Source organism: Aedes aegypti, chromosome 2 (assembly GCF_002204515.2).
Source record: "Aedes aegypti strain LVP_AGWG chromosome 2, AaegL5.0 Primary Assembly, whole genome shotgun sequence".
Taxonomy (NCBI): domain Eukaryota; kingdom Metazoa; phylum Arthropoda; class Insecta; order Diptera; family Culicidae; genus Aedes; species Aedes aegypti.
Genome location: NC_035108.1, coordinates 161,521,789 through 161,549,695, shown reverse-complemented (window position 1 = coordinate 161,549,695; position 27,907 = coordinate 161,521,789). Strand labels below are relative to the sequence as shown.

At 35.4% G+C, this 27,907-nt stretch overlaps 1 long non-coding RNA gene across 1 annotated transcript; it reads left to right on the top strand.

Annotated features, from left to right (window-relative positions):
• The first annotated feature begins 3,989 nt into the window (after window positions 1–3,989).
• LOC110676169 lies at window positions 3,990–15,686 on the top strand. The gene is made up of 3 exons (XR_002500129.1): window positions 3,990–4,119; window positions 4,197–4,512; window positions 15,468–15,686. It is a non-coding gene; the product is annotated as an uncharacterized LOC110676169 (long non-coding RNA).
• The last annotated feature ends 12,221 nt before the right edge of the window (window positions 15,687–27,907 follow it).

Below are 27,907 nucleotides of genomic sequence, written 5' to 3'. Positions count from 1 at the left end.
ATTCTCATGGGATTATTTCAGATATTAACGATAATCCTTCATACAGAAGTGATGTTTCTGTGAATCGCCTTGGAATTCTTCTGGAAATCCTTCTATAATCCCAAAACAATTCTCAGAAAATTTTTCAGAAGGATATTTTTAAGAATCTCAATGGAATTTCTGAAAAATACCAGAACGATTAATCTCATGAAAACTTCCGGTGGAATTCTTGAATGATATCCGGAAGAATGACAGTCGTATTTTTGGATGAATCTTAGTAGGTTTTACAGCACAATCCCAGCAAAATTTATTGAAAAATTTAGAATAGAAAGATATCCGAAAAAAAACTCCAACAGGATTTTTGTAAGAGTCTCAGGAGTATTTCAAAGATATTGGCGTAAAAATCTCAGTGGAATTTCTTGAAGAATTTCAGAAAGATTTCCGAAAGCATCTCAAGTCATTTTTGAAAGAATACCAGAGGCATTCTCATAAGAATACCAGAAGTATTTCCGGATAAAAATCTAGAGTTATTTTCGGAGGAATTCTCGAAGAATTTCTAGTAGAGTCGTACATTTTTTGATAAAATCCTCTTTAAATATCCAAATGGATTGCATCAGGATTTATGGTAAAATCTTCCATAGTATTTCGAAAACAATTTTCAAGAATTTCAAAGAATTTAATTTCCTGGATTTCAAAAGTAATCCTTAAGGAGATACACGCAAAATCACATACAGAGTTCTGCAAAAAAATCCAAAAAGATGCCCAGAATAATCGCAATGGGATATCCGAAAGAATCTCAGAAGTAATACCGGAATGGTAACGTTTTTTTTGGATGAATCCCAAAGCGATATCTGGAAGAAAATTCAGAAATAATCTCAAGATTTTCAGCAGAACAATCCCAGAGAGGATTTGAAGGATTCATGAATGATTTAAGGAAGAATCCCGGGAGACGCTCCCAAAGAATTCTAGAGTACTTTCTGGAACATTTTTTTTTCATATGATTTATATATAAAAATACTTTGATTCAAATATATTTCTTGTGTAGCATTAAGTTTAACTACAGACATAGCTCGTAACATCAATAATAAATTAAATTTATAAATCTTTTAAACACATCCAAATTAAATAACAGTTCAAAGAGTAAAATACCATTCTCATGAGTTTTTGAGAATCATATGGTCGGTGTTTAGACAGACCAGACTAGATGAATTTTGGAGCTCTAAGGATACGTAAAGAACTCCATCAATTTTAAATCTTCCATGTTATTTTGATACAAATGTATCATCAAATAGATAAGTTCCATTATTACAGTAAATATCTATAATATTTTGATGTTTCACATGTTTGGAGTACATTTTTCTTACTCGATTGAAAAAAACACTTGGTTCAGTCTGTCTGAACACGGACCATATCTATGTTTGCTATTTGATATTTAAATTCTTGAATTGTGCTGTATCAATATTTACAGGTAATTATAATAAATAAGTATGTATAGAACAATAACAATTTTAATTTATCCCCATAATTGAACGACAATATTAATTAGAATGAGCCTCCCCCACATCATCCCTCTCAGGAGAATTTTGATTCCCAATATTTTTTTTTGCGGTGGTTCAGAATTGAAAATATCAAAAGTCTATTGTAATCACATCCTTTTTGTTCAATAGCATGTGGTGTTATTCGATATTTAAAATAAGATTCGTTAAGCCGAACATGTTGATCCTTCCACAAGAACCAACAACAAGCATTGCTTATGTTAAGAGATTTTATCGTAATGCACAACCAGCCTAAACGTTATTGCCCTTTTGTATATGTACTAATTATAATTTCAAATTATTTTAATTAAATTAGTTGTGTTGTCTACTATTGTACACGGCAATGTGTTTCAAAATAAGTGGAGCTGCTTTTAAAACAAACTTTAACATCGATCAACCAAACCATAGAATATCCAATAGCGAAAAAATAATAATAATAACCGATCATTGCAAATCGAGCCGAACTGGCGCTCTTTTCGTGCGCACGCGCTCTTTCCGTGCGCACGCGCTCTGTCCGTGCGCACGCGCTTTCTGCAGAGCTGTCAAACAGACTTTTGTGCCTTCCTTCTTTCGCTCTCCTTCAACTCAACAACTCAGCACGATCCACCTCGCGGTGGATTGGTGAGCTGTCTGGTTGTTGCAGATGAACACTTATCGTGTAGCGTGACATCATCATTGACAGTAAGCGTGCTACTCACCAGACAAACGATAGGTGTAATTAACAACTGGACTTTCTCATTGGTCGTTTTGGCAAAAGCCTACTTTCACATCGTTGAGTTGGATTGCAACAGGGCACTTTGTTGCTAGCCCGGCCGTGTTGCTAGTTCATAGATTAAAGTTTGCATCAAAAGTTTGGAAATTTTTCATGGAATCATTTTGTTTCAAATCTATTTTTATTCGATATTAAGTTCAAAGCATGTGTTCATACAATACTAAAATATATAAAAAAAAACCTAATTTAGACCAATATGATGGAAATTGCACAGACAAACAGACGTAACACTTAGAACAAATCTCGATCAAAATCATAGTCACGAGGACATGTACGCCCAATGCTAAAATTGGTGTGTTTGGCCGACAGGCCAACAGATGGCGGTAGTGTGTAAACGTCAAACACGAACAAAAACGATGCGAGCGCTGTGGGTGGTGGATTGGCCACCTACCATATATTTGAATCGGCCGTTAAAAAGGTGGTCGATGGACATCGGTGAGAGTGTGACGTCTGTTTGTCTGTGGAAATTGTGTCAATTTTCTCCAAAAATATCTGCGGTTCTGAATTTCAACCTGAGTTTTTTAAAATAAAGCATCCTCTATTGCAGTAAATGGATGAAGCGTGTAAGAAACAGTCAAATTATGCGCCTTGATATTTGAATTTGTTCACAAGATTTGCTCAAAAAGCATACTGGTAACACTGGCTATTGTATCGTCAAGGTTATCGGCTTAAAAACAACCGGGCAGTTTTAGTTGAGCTGTCACGTCCTGTCCTAGCATAGAACTAACAATATATCTGAGTGGATCTATTTTATAGTGCATATCTAACTGCCACGAAGTATGCAACACATGCAGCACATGAGGAACGCAGGTGTGAACTCCACATTAAAAAATATCTACTCAATTAATGAGTGTAAACAAAAATTTGATTTTTTTCTTTGATTTTTTTTTAAATTTTCTCCATTAGTATCATTCCAAACATTACATTCATTTCTAATATCTAGGTGTTCTGTGTTAATAAACAACACTATCATCCTAATTTGGTAAAACAAATTTAAGATTTAATTAACATTTTGGTAACAACATATTACATTTCATTTGCCGTAGCAGTTCAGATTTTTTTTACAGGTGAGTTGATTTCACCTGCTTATGAGAGAAAAAAAACGCTTTGAATTTACTTAACCTAAACATATAACGCATTAATCGTGGCAATAGAAGATTGCAACGATTTTTGCCTGAAATTATTAATGATTTTATTTGACATTTGTTCCAATGTTTCAACATTGGATATTCTATGTAACTCATTAGTACTATACCAGGGAGGAAGCTTCAGAATCATTTTCAAAATTTGATTTTGAATTCTCTGCAGAGCTTTCTTCCTGGTATTACAACAGCTAGTCTATACTGGTACAGCATACAACATGGCTGGCCTGAAAATTTGTTTGAATATCAAAAGCTTGTTTTTCAAACAAAGTTTCGATTTTCTATTAATAAGGGGATAGCCATTTTACATACACAGCAAAAAATAATGTAATTTGCATCGATGTAATTCATCCGATGTAATGAAAATCCGATGTAACAGCAAAAATCAGATGCATAATAGCATATTTTTGATGTTATATTACATCGCCCTGAAATTACACGGAAACAAGATTATCATTTCTCATTACATGGTTCTTGCGTAATATTCACATCTAAAATATAGAAATATTACACACAAACCGCTGCAACCAAGTCATTCTGACGAACGTTGTCATATTACACAGATTCGAATGTTATTTTGCATCTCTCATTGATGCGATAGTAAGTCTCGCAACACTGCCATAGTTTGTTTTGCGCATCATGGCGGTCGATGTTGCAGTTCGTGTTGTTTTGAGTTTCGTTGCGGCTTTTGGTAAGTTTTATTGGAAAAAATCTCCTTAGAACGAGTTTTACACGTAAGATACTAATATTTCGTTTCAATTTCAACAGGTACGGCTCATCTCGGTCGCAGTAGCTGTAAATTCGGACACTTTCTTCGGATCCATCACCTTCCTCGTTCGGAAGCAGAAGGTTCCGGTGCCACTCACATCCAGGATGGAAGGAACAGATTTGGAATACAAGTCCGAACGTAGGTATTGGGGGAAGTGGGGAAGTTTCCCCATGACAGGAGGATGGAAGTACAATGGCAGAGAAGCCTACGGATTTTTGTTGTGCACCTGGATGAGCTGGAGAATGTAACCAAATACATCCATGAATGCCCGATCCGGTGAATCCCTAATACAGCCAACCAACGATAACGATACAGGTAAGTAGGTGAAAATCAATGGTAATCTAGTAAGTACAAACACTCAAATTATGCTGGAATGGCAGCGCCTATGCCAGAGGATTAGCCCTGCCGAGGTTAGTCCTCTGTAACAATATTTAAAACGGCAAGAATGTTCTTTTTCTTGGCATTACGTCCTCACTGGGACTGAGCCTGGTTCTCTGCTTAGTGCTCTTATGAAAAGTTCCGCAGTTATTAATTGAGAGCTTTTTTTGCCAAAGTTGCTATTTTCGCATTCGTATATCGTGTGGCTGGCTTGGCAGGTACGATGATACTCTATGCCAAGGGAAGTCAACGAAATTCCCATTACGAAAAGATCCTAGACCGACTGGAAATCGATCCCAGACACCTTCAACATGGCTTTGCTTTGTAGCCGTGGACTCTAACCACTCGGCTAAGGAAGGCCCCGGCTAGGATGTGTTAAAGTGATATATGCACTGGCACCATCACTCTGGCACTCTTTAAGTCTATGCTGGCACCTCCCCGAATAAGTACCGCAAGGAGGTTCCGAGGAGAAAAGTTTCTGATGCTAAGGCTCCTTAGGGTTTGTGTATTCGGTACACATCTACAATACATGGAAGGGTTTGGGTGAGTACAAAGTTGGTTGTGCGGCATCCTCACATTCCCTGAGTTATCTTCTCAGGAGTCTGCGTGCAGATGGGTCTATGTAAAAATACACAATCAGTTCTTCAGAACTGTCCCTATCAAAATAGCTAGAACATATCATGTAACTCCACAGTAATGTCTTCTACTACTGAGGAATACTTCTCAAGGTGTTTTAAGGAATACTTCTCCTAAGTTCTTAAGGTGTTCTTTTGAAACTCATCTAAGAAGTTTGTAATTTTATTCATTCATTCAGCCTGTTAGTTACAAAACTTTCAATCAGGTAAAGGAAAAGACATATTTCCGAAAATTCTACCAAGTAGGGTGCAGAGTTACTTGGGCACTTCCATGATTCACTTTGGCACGAGGGTTTTTTCTCGGCCGATTTGTCTGAAAATTTGCAATTATAAGCACTTCAATACGACGCCTATGTGACCAAATATGAGCTGAGTAGCTTCCAAAAAACCCCACTGCCGAAGTGAATCAAAAGTGCCAAGAATAGGATCCGGCCCTACACAGTATTGGACAAAACATTTGAAACTTGTTTGATTTTCCATACAAAATGGTCAACTATGGAAGGCCAGATCTCAGTTATTTATTGACCCATTTGAATGAATTTTTTACAGCAAATCAGACATACAATTTCAACAATATAATATGAACGATTTTTCTATTTGGTCAAGAAATTTTCTACGGTGAGCTCCATTTGAAATGACATTTCTTTTCAACTGCGTACTGCGATCAAAGAAAAATGCTTTTCTTGATCATTTCTTGCAAGAAATTTCCTACGCATCGAGATAGGCGATTACTTTTCTGTTGAAGTGCATACTTCCCATAAGAGTTCAAAACAGTGGTCACAAAACTGCGGCCCTCAACCAGGTTTTGTGCGGCCCGTGGAGGGATTTTGCATATTGGAGTAGTGTGACCTGCTTGTTGTGATTTCAGAATTTCAAAATTTATAATTTGTAAAGTGTAGCAATCTTTTCCTGTAGTGGGCCATTCGATTAATTTTAAGATTTTCTTTTTTGCCATGTGTTGAGCAAGGGAATGGCTAGACATTAATACTATTGGTGTCGATCAGTTTGCCTTTTGCTAAGGGGCTGTCCATTAATTACGTAAGGGTTTATGGGGGGAGGGGGGGTCTGAGATTTCTTACGCGCCATACAATTTATTTTTGATTTTCATACAAAAAATCTTACCATGGGGGGAGGGGGGGTTGAAAAACCCCGAAATTTGCCTTACGTAATTAATGGACCGCCCCTAACCAGGATGATCCGTAGCCACTCTTACTATAAGCTAACGAGAAACATCGTCATCATGTACGACGTAGGGAATATTACTTTGAGGAAAATTCACTGAGTAGAAATGAGTGGCGACAACCTTATTTTAATATGGTTTTTACATTGCCATAATAAGAAATGCCTCTTTTGTAACAACGGTATAAATAATCTAATTCCAGCTTCATTTTCGCAAAATTTACAAGTAGAAAGTAGGCGTTGTGAAGCATTGCATTTGCCACCGAAAAGTGAATCTTGTAAGAGACTGTAATAGAAGTCTAAGGCAACTTTAATCTTAAATATTCACTATAAAAATGACTATGGAAAGTAAGACGCTGAGATCGATCATTAGGATACACTTGCTAGTTTCGAGAAATTGTTGAACATACAAAGAAAGTGGCTTTTTTCTTTAAGAATATATGAACGTAATGATCAATAAATACTTTTAACAACAAAAAATGAAATTAACTTGAACTACTACTAAACAGCCTATTTTTGTTAAGACTTGACGACAATTGACATTTAGGACTCTAATCTTACGTAAAAGACAGGAGTAATCAGAATAGCACTTAAATGACAAAATCATTTCGAGTAGACAGTATTGGTGGGGATTGCTCATCAAACCTTCCGGTCCGCCTCATAGTTACGTACTATTTGGTGCTGGGTGTAGTTCTTGTTTTTCCAGCTGTATTGAAAAGCATGAGCCATAGTCTTTGGCATACAATCGGATCTTTCTTCAGCAGAAAAGAACCGAAATGTCTATCGACGACCGGTGATTGCTAGCAGATATAGTGGAGAGCTTGTCTTGAAACGTTCATCGCTTCAAGCTAGTTGAAAAACTGAATACACTGATTGCCTGTCGATCAGAGCCGAACTAGGCATAGATCGTATACATACATCTGAATCTACATGTCTCCGATGTATTACATCGTTCCAGGTGGGAGTTATCTGATATGTGAATATGGTACCATAACAGAATTTTCCATCTGAACGAAGTGATAAATCATAATATTCCGCAAACTGTATCACACATCTACAGAATGTATTGCGTGAAGTTAAGACACAGCAGAGTATTGGGTACATAGGACCAAGTCCCTGCCGGGTGGCGCGAAACTGATGAGCGATAGACAATAGAATCAACAACACTGCCATAAGGGATAGTAAGCATGTGACTATTGTCGAAACTATGATTAGGAGGCAAATCAACATCCCAAGATCAAATTTTTGTTACAACCAATGTAGGAATTATTAAATTAGGCTGTAGAAAATGATAAATATCTGCAAGGTAATAAATGCTCATAGTCTGTTTTCTTCGAATACACATGTATAAATTGTTGAAATTGCCGAATCATACGCGGAATTTATTAAACGGATCATGAAATTAGGACTGAAATCATAATGATGATAGATTATCAACTTTCCTTTCGTCGTGCTATTTTTTACCGTTAGAATCACCAAACTGATTGGTTTCCCACTACATACACCAATACAACAGCACAAAAACTGAAGTATTATAATCGCGCGTTGAAACTTATTCAGTGAATTCTTGTATATAGCTAGTATAAATGACAGAATCATCAACTTTTTAAACTTTCTTTAACTGAAAACAGGATGCTTGTTTATCAAACATGCTCAATCTGCACCTAAAATCTTGGATCCAAATAGTTTTCTAAATAAAAATTGTGTCTAAATAAAACGTGCAGGCCAACAAAACATAATTGAGTAGGAGTTTACAAGTTACTTAGCACATGAAAAGCATTTTGAAAAGGGATTTTGACGGTTCGATTGGCGGCTTACCGCCTACTCGCATTTCTCCCTTTCAGGATCTCTACTCACAACAATAATTATTTAACACAAACTAATATCAGATGGGCCGCCATTCTGTGGAGTGATGTGGCCCCTTCCTTTCCTTGTTTTATTATCTTTCCAGAACAACCGAAATGAAGAAGGAAACCTCCAAGCCATTGTGGAGAAGTGATGTCACAACAGGAAGATACGCATACCGTTAACACGTGGAAGGTCGTAAATCGGTTTGATTACATGCATAATAATAACTATTTACACCCTGACAGAACTGCCTATCTCAAAAATAGGTAAGAAGGGCGGGACGATGGTGCGAGCCTACCCACTCTGTCATCGGTGGGCGTCGGGCGTTTATAGGGGGGTTTATAGGGATGTTTGTGTAAACAACGCAGATTGGCCATGGCTAGGGGGTGCGTTGATATTAGCAGATTAGCAGATTAGCAGAAAATCATTTCGAGTAGACAGTATTAGTAATGACACTACTGCACTACTATTTCAAACAAATTCTGATGGAGCTGCTGATTTTCACAATGCTTCCTTTTCTCAGAAGCAAGGGAATATGGGTATTTTTCAAAAACTACCACGTCACAATACTAATAACAAACAGTGTTCATGTGGGCACCATAGCCTAGTCCGTCTGAGTATTGGTCCTGGTAGAGGGGAAACTTGGCAAAAATCAGACCGAGGGTTCAGCCTTGACAAGTTAAGCTGTCAGGCAGCTCCAACTGAATACCATATAAAAAATATTAATAATTTTATTAAATATAGTTTTGCTAGTTTTGTAATAATTAATATTTGACATCCAAAAGATACAAGATACAAGCATTGAACAAATCCTTCTAATTATATTACATTCATTTCTTATATCTAGATGTTCTGTGTTGGACAGCACTATCATCTTAATTTGGTAAAACAAAATTAAGCTTTTGTTAACATGTGGTTAACAACATTATACTTCATTTGCAGTAGCAGCCCAGAATTTTTACAGAAGAGTTAACTTAACCTGCTCTCAAGAGAGAAAAACAAATAAATTTACTTAACCTAACTTGATCTAAATATATAACACATTAATCGTGGCAATAGAAGATTGCAACGATTTTTGTCTTAAATTATTAATTATTTTATGTGACATTTGTTCCAATGTTTCAACATTCGATATTCTTTGTAACTCATTAGTACTAGAGATGTACCGAATATCTCGATTATTTTGATTTTGCCGATTATTCGGTCAGCGGAATAATAAAATCTGTTATTCGGTCGAATAGGCCGTATAGTGACCGAATAATAACAAAATATACTAAATTGTAATAGAATATTAGGTTTCAAGAAACGAAGGAAAGTTTAAAAGTTCAAACGATTAATTCAAGTAATCGCATATTGATTTTTTTATGGATGCCAAATATTATAAAATTGAGAATTTCTCCGTTCTATGGCATTAAGCTGCTAAATACACAAGCCTTTTTCTGTAAATCAACCTTTTACTAATCTGGTAGAAGTTGCGAAGTAGTTTGATGCGTTTGGACATTTACACTTTTTATATAACCCATCAATTATCAGGACTTTCCATATTTTTGCGACACCTACTGTTCACGTTCTTCCTTTATAATTATGCGAGGCAGTGGTCTGCGGTCTGTTTGCTCATATTTCTATGAAGCACGTTCAGAAGTCAGAAACTTCAGAAATACAGAAATCCTCAGAACTTACGATTTTCGTAAATTCTGCAAACGGTTTCAAAAGCTCGAGAAGACTCATTTATTCCCATTCATACTGAGTTCGATTCTTTACCGATGAATCTTTCCCTGGTCAAAACACCTCGCTTTTTGTTTTAATCAAAGATTATAAAAAGTATTTTTTAAAAAATTGGACCAGCATCAGGGTGTTATTCGGCCAAATATATAGATTTTGTTTGGCCGAATAAATATTAAGTTATTATTTATTTGGCCGAATGTTATTTCAACTATCCGGTATTCGGCCAAAGGCTAGAGTTTTGAAAAAAATAAAAAAGGAGTTATATTTCTTTTGTTTTGTGTTCGAACTATTTGAAAACGCTGAAAATTTTATTAAAAAAAAAATCCATTAGGCATATTTTGAAATTTCTCAAATTCTGATAAAGCTAAGGCTAAGTAATTCTGGAAATGTTTAATGGATATAAAGACTATGTTATCACTGATTCTTTCTGAAGTTACGTAACAAAAGAGACAGAGCCTGCTCCTCAGATTAGGCTTCTTAAGAGCACTTCTACAGTTATTAACTGAAAGCTTACTTTGCCAATTGACCATCCATGATACTGTATGCTCTGCTCCATGAAATTCTACAACATTCCAACGCTACCATACAACCTTTTACAATTATTTGTAAACATTTTCCTAGTAATCATCCTCTAATTATTTTTCCAGATATTCTTACTGAAATTTCTGTGAAATTTTCCAGCAATTTTTGTTGAAAAGTACCAACACTCTATTCCTAATCATAAAATAATTCCTCAAGTAGTTCCTTCGTAGGTATATTTTTTATTTACTTTTACCGCTTTTTAGGAACTCTTCCATGAGTTACTGTATTAATACGTGGGAAATTCAGTCAAGGAATCGCCTAAGATTGCACTGATCGCAGTACGCAGTTGAAAAGTCAAACATAAGTTGCTGTAGACAATTCCTGCAAGGGATTATCAAGAAATTTCTTGAGCGATTTCAGCTGAAATTGGGCTTCAACGTAGAATCAGAATACGTAAAAAACTGGATACCCCTAAACAAGCTAATTCAGCTGGATATATTAAATCCAGATCTGATATTCGATTGACAATTTTCAAAAATAACCTTAGAAATTTAACTATAGAATTCTCCAAGATTTCCCCAAGAATCCAGGATTTCTTGAGAAGGTGTTTGCAGAAGTTTATTGGGAATTTCTACAGAAGCTACAACAGAAATTATCTAAGAAAATATCTCCTGGATTTTATATAGAAATCTCTTCAGTGATTTCTATATAAAATCCTCGAAAACTCACTAGAGACATCCCTGGATGAATTGTTTGAAAAAATCTTCAAAGGAATTTCTGGAGTAAGTCTTGAAGATATTCTTAGAGAAATTCTTGGTTAAAATCTTAAAGAAACCCATAGCGAAATTTTTGCAGAAAATTCTAATGATCGTGGAAGAAACTCTGGAGAGATATTTGGAGATGAATTATTCCAAAAAATATCATGGAACAAATCCTAAGGAAATCAAAGGATAAACTACTGAAGGACTTGGAACTTTCTCTAGAAATTTTCTCAATAGTTTATGCAGGACTTCCTGAAGAAATTCCAGTGTAAGATTTCTGGAATTATCCTCAATAATTTTAATTCATAAAAGTTCTTCTTCTTGGCATTACATCCCTATTGGTACATAGCTTTTTATCAGCTGTTTAAAGTGTGTTAAGAGTACTTCCACAGTTTTAACTAAGAGCTTTCTTTTCCAAAGCTGCTAAGGTACGGAGATATTCTATACTCTGGAAAGTCCAAAAAATACCATTAGGAAAATATTCTGGACCGACCGGGAATCGAACCCAGTTACTTTATCTTAGTTACCTTACCGAACCAGTTATCAGTTACCTAGATCCAGTTACCTAGTATATGTGCGTTTCATGACGATTTGCTCTCCTGATGCGTTAGTCTGGAACGTTTTCACCAGCTGTCAGTCTTCCTAACGGGTCGGATTCGCTACTTGGAAGGCAGTCGTGTTCCAATGAGCGAATCCCCGCTGGGACATCATCACTAGGCTGAAAATTTATCTTAATTCTTACAGGTACCTTAAAGGAATTGCTCTGTAAAAATACTAAATGAACTCCTGAAGAAATCTTCTAAGTATCTAACTTAGAGCAAATACATGAGTTAAATTATGTTAAGTTTCTGAGAAAATCATGCAAAAACATACTATAATAATGTCGTAATGTCAAAAGAAATTCATAAAAAACTGTTGAAAATATCTTTAGGGAATGTCTGGTTGGATTATCTGAGAAATATCGATAAGAACTTTTATATCTTCTTTTTTTTGTTTATTTGGATCCTGTATGATCTCGTTTTGATCCTTTTTTCAGAATGGATTATTTTTATTTTTTAGTTTTTAAGACGCTTGGTCACTACGAACCCTGTGGGATTTTTGAATATATTTGATTATGACTAGAAATCCTCCGAATCAAAAATAAATCATCACTAAATTTTTCAGAATTCTTGAATAAATTCTCGCAGGATTTATACAAGATCTTATGAATTCAAAAAAAATGGTAAGCGATTACATAAAGTATTAAAAAATAAAAAGAAAATTTTTGAGAAAAAAAAAGACTAATAATTTTTTTGAAAATTTTCGATCTAAACATGGAAAAATTCGTAGAAGAAATAAAAAATCCCTAGTGTATTGTGTGAAAACCCTATTCAAAGAATTCTCAAGTATCTTGAGTAGAAAAAAAAACTATGGATAAGTTCTAAAAGCCCGAGGATTTTTAAAAAATCCTGAGATCAAATAAATTATGGAAAAAATCCAAAAGGAATCAATAGATAAAATTCCAGGAGAAGCTCCTGAAAGAATTTTCTTGGGTAAGAACTCCTGCAGGAACTAGGGTATTTAACTTGGACACGTATATAATTTGGGGTTTATGGACAAAAGGTCGAAAAACAAAACTTCGAAATGACAAAAGGTCGAAAATGGTTTGCTTGGCTAGTCATGTTATGCTCATTTACAATGAGATGGTGAGAAATAAATGTACGGAAAATCATCTTTTGCATTATTCAGACACTATGCTACTAAATCATGATGACAATTTTCATAACAATTACAAAATGGCTTCAAAAATATAAAAATCGTAAATTGTATGAACAAAGAATCTGTGAAACCTATGAATTCATGAGAATGTACATCTCAAGAACAAATGCAATAATAGCGTTCAAAATTGGCATTCATAAAAGGTTTAAAAGTGGTAATGTGATGAAATATGTCTAATATGAAAGCCAAGTCTATGTAGAATCTTAACATGGGTTTATAAGGCATAAATCAGATGATATCCAAAATAGATTATGGTTTTTGTTCAGTAGATATAATTTGGCCATCTGATAAAACACACTGAAATGTCGCATGCATGTGCACGTGCAGGCGAATTTCGTGGATCTGATAATATTTGCTTGCATTAAATGAAATTATTATCATTAATATACACATCCAATAAGCGAAAAATGCATAATGCACATGTAAACTCTTTAAACTTTATGATATGAACGTAATTTTAAGAAACCATTGTATGGATATTGAGATAACCTGTTCAAATTATATATAAAGGCGTCTAAAATGTATATTTAGTGTCCGAAATATATAACAGGTCTCTAAAAACGCTACAGTTTTTAATTTTTTTATCCCCAGAAATTCTAAGTACATCAAGACAGTAAGCATATAAGTAACATCAAGTAATAATATATTAGTCTCTTATGCAGTAAATTGATCGCCGTTCCCAGACATATCCTGAGCCTGTCCAAAATACATGATTTACCCTTTGTATAAATTTTAATGAAATTTCATAAAAAATAGGACTTTTAAAATCTATCCTTTCGGAATCCCCTATGAAATTTCGAGGAACATTTAAATGTATTTATTAAACTTCATATGGAAATCTTGGAAGAATCTCAAATGAAACTCTAAGTTTTTGCAGTATTAAACCCAGAGGGAATTTAACAAGCATTTTTAAAAGCTATTAAAGAGGAATTCATATATGATTAAAAGGACTCAAATAATTACTCCATAAGCAATTCCTAAAGAAATGTCAAAAGTAGCCTATGGAGTAATTTCATAAGATACCTCCAGATGGAATTTATCATTGGTTCAAAAACCTTTGGTCAAATTTAACAGGAGATCTTGTAGGAATTCCAGAAAGATTTCTGTGCAATTTCAAAAAATAATATCTTGATAAAGTTTGGAAGCAATTTCACATAGACCTCCAGGAAAAATCGGAATGTAGCCTGTGCAAGAATTGAAAAAATGAGGGATTAAAAAAATAAATTCATGTGAAAATCAAACTTTGCCGGAATTTCAGAAGACTGCGGACTGGACTGCGAACTGCGGCCTCATAAGTGCGAAGGTGTGAATAAAAGTGCGGGTTTGCATCGAATCACATTGGTGTCTTCAGAGCACTTATTCTCTGATTTACAAAGAATAAGTCCCCCGAAGACACCTTTCCGATTTGATGCCATTGCGCACTTTTATTGGCGATTACGCACTTGTAAAAACTTCTGCGATAGTCCAGTGGTGAAAGAAATGCGCAATATAAAAGTGAGAAACCCCATCCAATTTAAGAAATTTCCTCATTAAGGAATTGATAAGAAGCTACTGATGGAATTTCTGAAAGGGTTTCTGAATAAATTGCAGGGTTTTTAAATAAATTGCAGGAAGAACTCAAAAGCAATTCTTGGAGAAAAAATTGAAGAAATTCGAAAATGCCAGGAAGAATTACTTAGATATTTTTAAAGAAGGAGCTCTTGACGACATTCGGAAGAATCTCCCAAAAAAAAGCTCTTACATAAGGTATTCCTTAGATAAATTCATCAGGATCTCTATAGAGATAGAACAAGTTTAGAAAGGAACTTCTCAAGTAATAACAGGAGAAATTTGAAAAGGAGAATTCTTATTTCGTTCACGCAAACAAATTTTCTTGAATAATTTACCGAAGCCATGGCAGAATTAAGAACTGCACCAACAATTTTCAACCGACTACAAAAATCTGTTAAGTTTACTATAATCTGGTGAAAATCACTGAGCAGTGCAGTAAATTTGACTAAATCGAAAACTGTATAAAAATTTAATTGCTCAAAAATTAAAAAAAAAGTGTTCTGTATCTCGGAGTCACCCTAACTCGATGATCTCTTCAATATCGAGTTAGGGAAATGTTACTGTATTATGCAAATCACCTACAATAATCTTTTGATAAAAGAAATCTGTACAGGAATTCCTCGCGGAATTCTCGAATGGCTTCTTTAGCGAAAATAAATTTGAAAACCTCAGAGGAACCGTGGTTGGAATTTCAACTAGATGACGAGAAGAGAAATTCCTTGCAAACAATCAGACGAGGAAACTGTTTTTAGAATTTCTAAATTTTTAGGTAAACTTATAGCAGGAAGATTTCCTGAAGCAAATTTGTTGAAATCTTTGCACCTAAGAATGCCCCTGTCGATCTGTTAATGCAAAATACTACAATCCTAAACATGTATAAACTAATACAAAATTTTCTTTTCTTTGGTTTTAGATTGGTACGAAAAACATGAACGGGCTCTGTGAATCATTGAACTGGTTGCTGAGGGAACCAAACCACATCCTCGAGTGCACGTATCTAATCTGGAAGGGTTCACTGCGGTTCCTCGGATTCATGATTTGAAGCCTCCCAGCCTTATGCTCTGCATTTGAATAATTCTCCAATAAATATGTAATACCTAAATGCTGCAATAAAAATAATTGATAATTGAAATGATTCCGTATGGGCCCATTCATAAATTTCATAACGCTGAAGGGGGTCGGTGGGTATCCTGAATATGTTACAGCCAATACAAAATTTGGATAATATTCATATAAAAAGCGTCACTAGGGGGTAGGTGGGTGTCGAAAACGGATATTTTCAGCGTTATGAAATTTGTGAATAAACCCTATTGATGTTTTTTTTTGTTTAAAACATATTTTATCTTTTTTCCCATCAAGTTCTCATCAATGGTTGATTAAATTGCTTTCATTAATTCCAAAATTATAACACTTACTAACCCAATCTGCATGGGTAAAAGTCGATTTTAAATCATAAATATAGTTTAAGAGCTAATAAGAATAAAAAGCAATTTAGTCAACCATTGAGCAGAATTTGTGATCGTTTTTTTTCGATCAAATCGCTTAGATTACATGGCTCTAATATTACATCGCATCGATTACATCGTATTGGGTACGTTGAAACAACTACATCGGAAAAATTACATCGGTCGCGTTTATTACACCAATAGCCCGCGAGTACGTCGGGCTGTGTAATATAACACAAGCGAGGGAATGACTTGGTTGCAGCGGTTTCGATGTAATATTCAACAACTTTTTTTGCTGTGTACATATTTATTACATTTGGCTTGTATGCCCTCAATGTGATTTTTGAACGTTAAATTCTTATCTAGCATGAGCCCTAGATACTTAACTTCATCTGACCAATTTATTGGAACCCCTCTCAACGTGACAACATGCATTGGCGTAGCTAGGATTCTCGTCTGGAGGGGGCCTAGCAAATACTTGTTTCACAAAAGTATTGCGATTTTTTTTACCACTTAGACTTTGATGATCTGAATTTCGTCTTTCTCAGATTTCGCCTTCAATTTCGCTGCCCCTTTTCGATCACCGCCGCCCATGCAATTATCCTGATGTTCATGACAGTTCACTCCGGCCGGCTCAGTGTTTACCATTTTCTCTTTGTTCTCGACTCACCAGCTGGTCTGATTTACATAACAAAACCAGCTGGTCTTCCGATGTTTACAGTCATCGTCATTGTTCTAACCTCCAGCTGGTGTGTCGAAACCAGCTGGTAGTGTCAAAAATCAAGGATGAAAGGTAAATGGTGTTTGAAAATGTACCATCAGTACATTATTGGCAGCTTCTCAATTTCGTCATGAAAGTCTACACGGGAAAAAATTCTGTAGTAAAAATAGCTATTTTAGCTGACTACGCCCATTCTTAAAACTACCATGGAAATTGAGACCAATTTACTATGTTTACGGTACACCCCACCGCATTACTGGTACATTTGAGAGAAATAATTTAAAACCATCTGATTCCAACTACAGACATGGTAAAATCTAAAGAGTCTAAATTATAAAGAGACGAAATCTGATCATATTCAAAATAAATCAGCTAGCAACTATGCCAAATCTATTACGCAGCACTACCAATGTTGAATCCCACGCTAAAAGTGAGTCACAGGTTTTATGTGTTGAATTTTCACAGGTTTGAAAAATTGACTGAATGTGTGGAAAACCAATGTAATGAGTAGAGTATTATTTATGCAAAGCATGAAAATTGCAACCGACACTCAAGTATTCAGAACACATGCTACTTCAGAAGAAGCAAATTTTTCGCGGCCGGTAACATTTTTGTGTGAGCCGTTTTCAGCTTGTGTGAAAAAGTGTTTGACAAGTCTCCTGCTCGATTGGAATGACATTGACAGTAAACTTGGAATTCCAATTGGAACATTTCGCTTCTTTGCATATAGTTTCTTTAGTAAAATCAAGCGCATTTCTGGTCTGCTGAAAATTGCCGGTGCGAGCGCTTAAGTTAACCCCCTAAAATGGTAGTTTTTACCGCACAATTTTTTTGTGTGTAATCATTCGTGAAAATTACAATAATGTCGATAGCAATAATCACGATTTTCACAAATTTCGTAATTATAACAGATTTGTATTGATTTTATTTAAGGTACCGTGGGGTAAGTGGATACAGAAAAATCAATAGTTAGCTTCATTTTTATGTACAGCTAACGTGAATAATGTAACTCAAACTTTTTTCTGTGGATAACAAATAAGGGACTATTATACTTCAAATCGTCATTTATTCCGATTTTTCTGGTTGTTATGTATTGAGTATGAGAGACTTAAAAATTTGCGCCAAATGATCCACTTGTCCCACCATGGTGGGGTAAGTGGATCACCATTAAAAAAAATCTGTTGTCGAAACAAATGCAGTGTGATTATGTTTAATAAGAATCATATAACCCTCGTTTTTTGTTATTAGTGCTAGTAATGTTACATTTTAATACTTTGAAATTAAAAAGTATCTTTATTTAATCAAAATATAATAAAAAGTATGTATATATTAGCTCATACTAATTTGAACAAATAAAATACATTGTAAGTAGGAAAATTTGGAGAAATTCATCCATTTATACGCATATGTTATACAGAAGTATTGTAAGATAATTCCTTACGATATTTTCGAAAAACACTCTTGGTTTAAAAATATTAGTTACATTTAATTTTGAATAACAAACTGAAATCGTTCTATTTTATTTATGAATATATGTGTATCATCTGTCTAGAACAATTTATATGGTCAAATAAGGTACGATACTATGCTTTCGATTGGAAAATCAGTATATTTTGCTCTTTCACAACTCAACATAGATAAACCACGAAAAGTTTCGAGTGAATTTTGAAATTATTATTCTTTTTATATTTTTTATACCAGAAAGGTTAAAAAACTTTTGGGTGGATTAATTCAAATTTTCTATGGTCAATTCGACAAATTCAAGCTGGGAATGAACAAAATAAAGGAAAACAACATTTGCGGATATTAAAGCTAATTAAAAATCTCGTAAGCAGTCTGCCAATGAATGATAATTATTCTTGATCCACTTACCCCACCCCATTAAAAAGTAGGGGTAAGTGTACCATGTCCAATATATTTGTATTTATTTATAAAAATGACATATTTTTCATTGTGATTCATTCAATTAAAACTGAAATGCTCACCATGTGTCGAAAAAAAATAATAGAATTCGTTTTTAGACAGAGATAAAATGGATTTTTGATTGATGGAAAACAATTTTCAAATTAATTACTTTTTGCAGCTAACAAGTTTGCTTGTGTTAGTGTACGTGTAGTACCAGTTTTGCAATAGTATCAGTGTGGGCGTAAAAACATAACCTAAAACGAAGAAATGGTGCGAAAACATTCAACATATTCAAGTATTTATGCTTTATATTGACAAATGATCCACTTACCCCACTGATACACTTCCCCCACTGTACCTTATTTGTTATTTTGTTTCATTTCGCAGGACATCAGTAATATTTGTAAATTTCAATTTTCACTACGGAAAAGATTCATTCTTTTCGTAATTCAGTCAAAAATGTGTCAAAAATTCTAGAAAGAAAAACTCACAAGTAATGTCTCTTGCGATTCTTCCACAAAAACTTCAGGTATTCAAACATGTGCTTTGTAGAGATTCCTGTGAAAATTCATATGGGGATTTCTTCATGAATAATTATCGTAATTTTCAGTGCTTTATTCAAGAACGCATTTACCAATTTTCACTTAGTTCGTCTTGGGAATCCCACGGAAAATCATTCCCAAACTTTCTGATCTCATCAGAAAATTCCTGGAAGAAACCAATTGCTTAAAAATCTCTTGAAGAATTCCGCCAGAGAATGCATTAGAAATTCTGATTAAAGAACTCTAATGTTCACTCTTCCACGAAAATACTCAAAGATTCCCCGAGTAATTTGTTCAGGGATTTCTTGAAAAATTATGTTATTGTTTTTCTGAGATTCTTCCGATAAAATTACCAGAGATTGATCTAAGTATTTTTCAGAGATTTTTTTCTTTTAATTTTCTTGAAAGATTGAGAATTTTCTAAAGAAATTTTCCATCAGAGTTACAGTTCCATCAAATATTCCTTCAGGCTCTAGAAATAACTCCAATTTTGTTCGAATGATAATCTTAGGATTCTTCCATTAATAACATTGTATTAAAAATATATCCACTCTCCATTTTCGGTTCGAAAACTACTCCAGGAAAATCTTAATATTTTTTAGGGATTGCTTTACAAACTCCTCAACGAATCACTCCATAAAAAAATACACATACAAAATATGAAAGACCTCTTTTGGTTTTTTTTTGAATGAATGCTCTTAAATATAATTTGGAAAAATTTACTAAATTCCTGTCGTAAAATTCAAGAATTAGGTACATCTACCCTATATCGTAGAATTGCTGAAACTTGTTGTCAACGTACCTCAGAGAAAAGCTTAAGTGGGGTAGGTGTACCAATTATGGATGCAATATGTCAACAATAGTAATAAAAATCAAGTTGTAACCGCGTTTCTAAAACGCAAGCATGACTTTTTGGTGTCAATTACTAGTTTAAAGCCTTGCGAATCTGTTGATTTAAACAGTTTTAGTACTAAATTGACTTTAAGCTTCTAAAAATGGATTCTAAAAGCGTTGTCTTTGTACCAATTATGGCAATAGCGTTCCTAGCATTCGACATAAAAGTGTACCAATTATGGACTATCGAATATTTGCACGAAATGAACTCAAACGCCATGAAGAGCGAATGATAATGCAACGCTAATATGTAATTAAGATATCGCTCATAAAATTTTCCAAAAATTTTGGGCTAAATAGATATTAAATCATTTTTTTGCAATGGGTTCATGGGAGAAAATTAATTTTCGAAAAAGAAGTCAAAATGTAGTGTAAATGCAAATTATGATACACAACAGCATTAATGATCTCAAATTACCTTTCCAGTGCCAATTTTTACGAAAAAAGATGGAAAATTCAAAAATCGAGTGTCGCTGAAAACCCCTATCTATCATGAAATTAGCATCTTCCGCTCGCGAACGTTTTCGAACGTGTGATTGAAAAATCTTAGTAATTGAGTACAAAACATGAAGATAATGCCTTACCGAACCGTCCCGTCGTGGAAGCCACCCGTAAAATAGCTATAATTCTTTTATTTTACTGATCAAAAAATGTAAACAAACCGCCTTCAGAGTATTGCCATAATTGGGCTCTCATACATTCTTTGTACCAGTTATCGACATAGTGGAAAGAACACGATTTCCAACTTAAAACAGTAGAATTGATTGCATACCAGCTAAATTTATTCATTTGTTCTCACTAGGTAACATACATTCATCGGTTGAAACAGTTTATCCGGATGAAAACATACATTTCGTAACGGAGGTTCCTTAGCCAACTGCTAAGAAGGTGACATATATGTGAGGCAAAATTTTCAAATGTTCATTTTTCGATGCTTATTGCACGAATGTTCTTTTCAATGTTTAGTTACCATCAAAAACAAATAGTTTAATCATTCCTGTGAATATAAGCCATTATAGTATAGTGAAACAATAAGAATAATCTCTTTTTGTTCCCACTATTGCCATAATTGGTACTATAGCCATAATTGGTACTTCTACCCTGGTCCATGTATGATTTACTACAAAAATTCTTGCACTTTTTCCTTCGTCTTTTATAATAGAAAATGATTGGTGTTAAAAAGGATGGAATTTTTACTGCAGTACTTGTAACTAAAATCTTAGATAACATTTTGTATGAACTCGACAGTTTGATTATACTATGGTGAACATATTAATGTAGAAGCCATTTTCCTACCTTTAGAAATTCCAAACAAACTTTTTTGAAGGGTCTATTAACGATTATTTTGTAGTAGTGTAGAAGTTTAACGCGAAAATATTGCCGGTAGTTTTTAAGAACATAACATAATCAATTAAGAATGATAAGCTACTTTTTCTTTGATTTTTAATTTAAGGCATAGTAGGCCGTCATTGAAATTTGTACTGGGTATCGATGATTGTGGTAATTCGTCTCACGATTGCGAATTGAAAAAAATCACGTGGTTTTGCACTGACATAGCTGAAAAAGTATCAGCGTACTTTCTGCATGTAAGCACAAGTAGTGATACTTTTCTGAATCAATATTACTTGTGTTGACTGAGTTTTATCACTTTGAAATTGTTAGCTGTAAAATCAACACGTCTATTAAAATGAATGACGGGCTACTTAGCCCTAAATAATTTTGAAATTTATTGTTCCATTCCCTAATTAGGAAATAATGTTATAGGATTGTTATTCTAGTAAGTCTGATGCAAATATAAAATTAATTTTAAGGCTAAAGGCCGATTTCTTCAGCTTCGCTTAATCACATTTACCATATAGCTATGATTGAACTAGGTTTAAGGCCTAAGCGGTCATAACGAAACCGCTTATAACTAACCTTTAATTCCCATAGCGCGGGTAGATCACCTTTTCGAGGTGCTTCACGAGGTAAGATCTACCATATTGTACTCTAGTAGCTACAGTTCTTGTTAATACTTAAAAGTTACGGTCGGAAGAGTATATACAAAAGGAAGAAGCCACTAAGACCCACCTATTTTTCCTAGATGATGAGGAGGTCGAAGTGGAAAAATTGAGGAGGTCGAAGAAGAGAAATGATACGCTAGAGTACCGATGCATGGTCAAAATCAGTATCATTCAACCAGCTTAGTGGCCGAACCTGATTAAGGGGCGCGCTTTTGAGAGTTTAATGGAGACAAACTGTTTTCTCAAAAGGTATAAATAACGATATTTTTTTCTAAAGAGGCTCTATGCAAAATGGTAAAAAATGATAATTGTATAAAAAACGACTACTTCATTATTTCTCAATGGTAATGGAGTAGAACGACATGCACTAAACAAAGGACACGGGTATATCACAAAAGATAAAAAAAAACAGGTCGCAGAAGTTCATCCCGAACAGAAAAAAAACTCTTAATTCGTTTTGGCAGCATGTTGACTTTGCAGCTTTTAATTTCAAATTAATGAAACTCAGTTATCATAGTTTGATACAGAAAAGCATGACTTTGTCAGTGCAAATCCAACTGATTTCCATTGATTCGAAATCGTGAGATGAATAAGCCACAATCAGCCATGAGTGACGCAAACAAATTTCAACGACAGCGTTAAATTATATTTTGAACAAAAATACACACTGAAAAATCATTTATTATTTTATCATGAAAAATTAAGAATAAAACTTAAATTTTAAATTACACAAAACCCCATTTAATTTTTCACTATTGAACAAATAATATGTTTATGATATAGTTTCATGATGGAGACTAAATAAAAGTTTTCCTCTGAGCAACTTTTGGTCGATTTTCAGATTTTTTTTTAAGTGGATAGCCATATCCGAGTTATGTTATTTTAATGTAAAAATGTGTTTATAAAAAAATAAAATAAATCATATTTCTCATTTAGTTAATCTAGATTCTTCATCATGGAAAAACTCTCGAAAACATATCGTTCTTGATGAAGAATCGTGGTAATCTAATATCAATTAAAACATATGTTTTTGCGTTAAACTTCCAATAATCCGATAATGGTTATAACCATTTGCTGATGATACAGTGTCTTCTCGATTTTGGCAACACCCACTTTTTTTACATCCGACTTCAGCTACACCCGTTTTGGCAACACGCAGGGAAATATATTGTAAATGCAAAAGGATTATGTATAGAATCTTAATAAACAATTATTGACTTACGGCTTACCAGAAACTCGTTTAGATTCAATCACTTTGCTGATTTATATCAATAAATAAATTTATTGTTTCTAAAAATGCCTTAGAACTACTATCTGTTAAAAACAAAACCAAGGTATTTTTGAAACAAAACATGATATTTGTAGATTCTATAAAAGTATTGAATTGATAAAACAAAGAGATCCATATTGATTTAAAAATCTTTGATTATAAATTTTCCAAAATAATAATTTCTATTTCTTTTTCAAGGTTATATGAAATTCAAAACAAGCAACCCATATTTATTTTGGCAACTACACAACTTTGTTTTTGTGTGAAACATAATTTTGGTATCTCTTATTCGGAAATTTTCTTTGAACTAAGGCTACGCATTCTTCTCTCAATCGATGATCGCGTAGAAAAGAAAGAGATTCTGGAAAGAATATTAAACTGATAATTTAACAAGAAGAACCTATAAATTGCCTGCTGGTTTAACGAACTGTTGAGCCCCTGTATGTTTTTGAACAAATTTTGCCATCTATAAATTTTGTAAAACTATAACGATAACATTTACGCAATTTAAGAACAAAAACGGTTCCTGATTGTACACTTCATAATGAGTCAATTTAATTTCCCCTTCAAAGGTGCAAATTGCTTTTTTTGAGTTCGCAGGAAAGATGGCCCGCCAACGAGCAAAATTTTCGCACATTTTCTGACCACAAAAAGGGTCGACGACAGCTCCTAAAGAACGAGCAACGAGAGAATAGCGCGCGATTAACATCCCCACTAGCGAGCTATCTGCGGGAACATTAATAGGACCGGCTTGGAAGCTTAATCTTCATTCCGTTTGTAATTGTTCACCGTTTTGTAGCGGCATAATTTCCTTCAGATTGGCTGCTGTGCGGGGCCAACTTTTGTGACTTGACTCGGTTGGTTTTGTCTTTGTGAAACTCTCATTAAATACACTGTATAGGTATAGAGGTATGTAGTGAGGTCGAAGGAAAATGAGCAAAAATGTCGCTCCATGTCTACGTTATACTGGGTCACGACGACTCCTTAGCTTTAACTTAGGGTAGCTGTTCAGTTGTGATCTAACGAAATCGTTTGACACATAATTTGTGTGGAAACTTATAGCCTCACGCAATATTTTTTTTCCATGCACTGGTTTTATTGCATACAGGGTGATTTCCTGTCAGTAAAGTAAAAACTTATAGAAAAAAGTTTGTATAAATTTCTTTTTCCAGTATACATCCTGTTTTGTACATCTATAGCTGTTAGCTATGTCTTTTGCTGCCGTAAAATAATTACCAAAATTGAATAAATCCAAATTACATTACAATTGATACCTGGAAACAAATGTCATACATTGAAGGGTCCACGAAAAAGTTTTTGATGATAATTAACAAGGTACCAACTTTGGGACCATCCATTAATTAGGGTTTAGAGGGGCAAGGGGGAGAGGCTCCAGGTTTCTTATGCGCCATACAATTGATTTTTTATTTTTATACAATTAATCTTACCAGAGACGACTCCCCCGAAAAATCCCGAAAATTGTCTTACGTGAATAATGGATCACCCCTTATAAAGTTCAAATAGTTCCGAAGCCCAGCTATAAATAGTGGCCCAGTCTCAGCGAGAATCACCCAACTGTTAGTCTATCGACCCTAGGATTTGCGAATGTCTTAATTTCGCGAACATCCTTTCTGTGCCTTTCTCACCAATTTGCTACCGTCTTGTGCAAAAATGCTTTTCCTTCCGGTTTACCTCGCCGTTTTATGAAATAAAATAGCAGTTATTATCAAGCTGTATCTACACGAGGCCCAACGCAAGCGGAACGGTGAGGTATTAGGAAAAGACGGCCAAACGGGTATACCAAAGAAAGACTCAAGTCAATTGTCGGGCTCGTATCCTCCAATTTTTAGACGCTCGTAGATCTCGTTCACATCCCCCTGTTCCTTATTGTCTGCCGCACAAAAGAATACATGGGATGAAATCGATGGGAGCTGTGTAGCGTGTAGGGATAGGGATGTGGGTGGATCTCTTCCGTTCATCATTGGGTCATTGGCTCACGGTGTGTCTAAAACCGTTATTTGAAAACATTTTGTTGAAGTAATGACAAGTTACAGTAGTTTGTGTTTCTATTACATTATCAATAGGCATTCTAAAGGAATATTCTTCTTCTTCTTCTTGGCATTACGTCCTCACTGGGACAGAGCCTGCTTTTCAGCTTAGTGTTCTTATGAGCACTTCCACAGTTATTAACTGAGAGCTTTCTTTGCCAAAGTTGTCATTTTCGTATTCGTATATCGTGTGGCAGGTACGATGATACTCTATGTCCAGGGAAGTCAAGGAAATTTCCATTACGAAAAGATTCTAGACCGACCGGGAATCAAGCCCAGACACCTTCAGCATGGCTTTGCTTTGTAGCCGCGGACTATAACCACTCGGCTAAGGAAGGCCCCAAAGACATAGTATGTAAGTATATTTTCTGAAAATTTGAAAATATTTTATAGAAGAAAAGCAACATCATCATGATTAAAAATGGTGGTTTATGTGACAAAACTCAGGTATAGTAGATGTTTGTCAACTTTGTATCCTTTTTTGTTGATCCCTTTATTAGTACCATTTCGAACATTGCATTGATGTCTTATATCTAGGTGTTCTGTGGTAGAAAACACATATTTTTAATTTTGTTTATTTAGTTGTCAGAATGCCAGCTCATCTCATCCGAGAGTTGGTGGCTGCTCGATTGTTCAACTGCCTACTCCGACGCGCCGATCGAGGGATCGTGACACTCCCCCCAGGTACGCCAACTTCCTGGCTTACTGATCCATCGCGTCGAACACCCAACAAAGCCAGTTTCGTGGTGAGTCGTTCGTAGATTCCGGTTTGAGTCTGCACTGTAGCGGTTCTTACCTGCCCGTCCTTGCTCATCTCATCGTCCCATCGGCCAACAATTCCGGGGTAATCCTGGGTCAACTGTCACCACGATATCATTTATACTAATTGGTTTGATTTTACCGAACCATTTGGATCGTTTTGTTAACTCTGGTAAATAGTACCGAATCCATCTTCGCCAGAAGAGATTTGCTTCTGATTGTGATGCTCGCCATACACGTTTTAGTACACGGCTGCTGTCGTCTAGTGGAGTTACTGGCTTCAAACCGCTGGATGACCCCAGTAGAAATTGGTTTGGCGTGAGAACTGGAGAATTCTAATCCTCAATGGACACGAACGTCAGAGGGTGGGAGTTGACTGTATTTTCGATTTTAGTAAGGATATTACATAGCGACTCGTCTGTTGGGTTACGCTGGGGTATCATTTTTAATAAGTTGAACTTAACAGACCGCACGAGTCGTTCCCAGCTTCCCCTGTATGATGAGTTGAGTTACACTGTGATCCTTCGGTAGTATTATGGGATCTTTTGCATCCATTGTTGCATATTCACAATTACCATTCCTTCCTTGCATACGTAGCACACCGTGTTCTTCACAAAACGAAGTGAGGCTGAATATAGGGCTTGATTTCGCTATTTGCCTTCCTTGAGGATTGGCAAGTATATTGATCTCTTGGAAATATGACTCCGGTTGTACTTGCCTATAGAGGTAATTAGAAGCTCGCTGCAATTCGATCATTGACAATGGACCAATCTTACGCATCTAGTTTGCAACGGTTTTACGAAGATTATTCGTGTATCTGAAAAGCCTAAAGGTGATACGTAGAAGCCTAGTCCACGAATCGTAGTTTTTCAAATCGATGACTGATCCAGGTATGGTTCCATGATGAAACAGATGTGCTCGTAGCTCCTCCTTTGTATTGTTACAGCTACTGTGCACCGGTTCTTTGGGCCAGCTCTCAGGCCCTTTCCAAAGGAACTCCGGTCCTTGGAACCATCTGCTAGTGCTCTCAAGATCCGGCTTGTTGTGCCACTTGGTCGAATCATCAGCAACGTTATCTTTAGAACCAACCCATCTCCAATTTGAAATCGTGGACGTTTCAAGAAGTTCACTAACGCGAAACGCAATGAACTGTGAGTATCGTCTGTGATCCGATCGTATCCAGCACAGAACATCGCGAGAATCCGTCCAGTAAATTATTTCATTGATTTTGAACGATAGCGTGTTAACAACGGTTTCCGCCAATCGTGCTCCAATCACTGCTGCTTGCAGTTCTAGTCTGGGAATCGAAATGAACCGGAGAGGTGCTACTCTTGCCTTAGCAGAAACGATCGATTTTCCTCAAAGCGTAGATAGGTGACAGCAGGATACCCGCATTCACTAGCGTCGACAATGGTATGTAATTGGACGAATGTGTTCTCTCCCAAACTCGTTGCAACGCGATAGCAGCATGGAATACTGACAGATTGGACTTTTGGGAGAATCCGTAACCAATATTCCCATTTATCGTTAAGAGCATCTGGAATTTGTTCGTCCCAATCTATGCCTGCTCTACAAACCTCCTGCAGAAGAACTTTCAAGAAGATGAGGAGGTTGGATATTAGCCCCGACGGGTCGAATATAGCCATCAAGGTACGCAGCATCTCTCTTTTCGTCGGTTTCCGTTTTCCAGCTAGTAGCTCACTGTCGTGCTTTGGTAAAAGTTTGTAGGTGAACTTATCAGTTGCCGTACATCACCACATACCCAA